Source organism: Monopterus albus, unplaced genomic scaffold, assembly GCF_001952655.1.
Source record: "Monopterus albus unplaced genomic scaffold, M_albus_1.0 scaffold39.1, whole genome shotgun sequence".
NCBI classification, from domain to species: domain Eukaryota; kingdom Metazoa; phylum Chordata; class Actinopteri; order Synbranchiformes; family Synbranchidae; genus Monopterus; species Monopterus albus.
The window spans coordinates 1094416-1096525 of record NW_018127919.1 but is presented as its reverse complement, the minus strand read 5'-3'; the positions used below and the strand labels follow the sequence as shown (position 1 = coordinate 1096525).

Below are 2110 nucleotides of genomic sequence, written 5' to 3'. Positions count from 1 at the left end.
CTCTTTCCTCTGTGCCTCAGTGCCGCTGTCCGTTTGACTTTAAAGACATTTTGAACTTGCTAGGCTGGTGTGGATAATTGTTTGTGTGTCCAAAATAGCAGAATGATGGAGGACACAGCAAAGAGTTTTTGAAATGTCTGATGTTCATGATGTGTATATATAAATAAGACTTGTCTGCACAGTGTGTTTGCTTGTTTTGAAACAACCCTAATCTATATATAGACTGATGAAGTGGTGGTGCACATTTCATGCTGGTGTGGAATGGTTAAAGTTCACTGCCAGTATGACCCTTGCAATAATCTGCAGCTCAGTAGGAAGTCATTGGGGTTATCTTTGATTCCACTAAGCCCCTGAAATGAATGTCATCCATCATCTTCCAGTGGTTCAGGACTTAATGTGTGTGACTGCTGTCTTTAGTAATCACCTCTTAGCATCGTGTGAGCCAGCAGCCCTCATTGCAGTGATGCATGTTTGGTTCCAGCCTGCGACTTTTAGCCCGTGCCATACCTATTTTCTCTCTCCATGTGTCACTCTTGGTCAACAGTGTAATCATGGAAAATGCTAGAAAATTGGTATTTAAAAAAAATCTTGGGCATTGTGACCATCATATTTTGTTTTTGCACATTAGAGTCTAAAAGTCACATATAGCATCTGCTGCTGTCTCTTGGTTCTTCTGATTTATGGCTTTGTTGTTTGAAAGAAAGAAATAAACAAAAATAAAATCTTCACTAGCCCATAACATAGATTAAGACATCACAAAAAGCCACCTTGTGTAGTGCTGCCAGAGTCTGGGCTGTAGTTAAGGCCAGTGTGATCAGAATGAACGCCATACAGATTGTACAGCTATGGATGAAATGAAAGCTTTGAAAGTCTATAACAGACTGTTGCAAACATAGATGCCTCACATGTCTCGTGTGGCTGTCAGATCCCTCAAATGCTGCTGAATCTTGCATGGTACTGCTATGAGGTGATTTTTAACATCTCTTAGGTAAATGGCCCATTGCTTCTTGGAAACCTATTTCATTTGTAGCTTAGATTAATTTGTTTGCTTGATTAAACAAGTCATCTACGCTAAAATAATCAGGACATACAGTAGTTGATTTGACAGCTGACCTCAAGTGAATGAGAGCTGTGTTTGTACCAGAAGATATACTGCTTATCCTGTAGAAGGCCACTGAAGCCAGAGGCGGGGTACACGCTGGACAGGTCGCCAGTCTATCACAGGGCTGACACATAGACAGACAACCACTTGCATTCACACCTAAGGGCAATTTTAGACCTGCCAGTCAACCTAACCTGCATGTCTTTGGACTATGGGAGGAAGCTGGAAAACCCAGAGAGAACCCACACAAGCATGTGGAGTACATGCAAACTCCACAAAGAAAGGCCTCAGTCAGCCACGAGGTTTGAACCCAGAACCTTCTTGCTGTGAGACGAAAATGCTTCTACTGTCCTGCACCACTGTGGTGCCAGATCAACTCCTACAGAGGAAAAGAAAAAGACATTTTTCTTCATTTAAAAATACATAAAACAGTAGAATTATTCTCAAGGGTCTCATTCGATATGTCACAGATTGATCTGTGTGTCAAGCAGGGATGCCACTACAGATAAAACTACTCTGTTCTGTGTACTGCTGTTCTTCTTCGCCAACGTGCTATATGATTGTGCTTCTACAGTTAGATCACAAGCTAGATAACTCTTAAAGGAGTTGCAGAGGAAGACATCACAAGCGAATGATTAAGATGTTCTCTAAATGCCTGCCTGGACAGTTGCTGATCACTCTGATGTGAAACAACATACAGTGGATATAAAAAGTCTACACACCCCTGTTAAAATGCCCGGTTTCTGTGATGTAAAAAAACGAGACCAAGATAAATAATTCCAGAACTTTAGCCACCTTTAATGTGACCTATAACTTGTACAACTCAATTGAAAACAAACTGAAATCTGTTTTTCAGTGGGAAGTAAAAATAAAAAACTAAAATAATGTGGTTGCATTAGTGTGCACACCCTTAAACTAATATTTTGTTGAAGCACCTTTTGATTTTATTACAGCACTCAGTCTTTTTGGGTATGAGTTTATCAGCAATGCACATCTTGACTCTGCAAT

General features: G+C 40.4%; 1 protein-coding gene across 1 annotated transcript in view; it reads left to right on the top strand.

Annotated features, from left to right (window-relative positions):
- Positions 1–2110, top strand: part of wdr44 (WD repeat domain 44) — a 12791-nt gene that overhangs the window by 2646 nt on the left and 8035 nt on the right. The window lies entirely within an intron of this gene.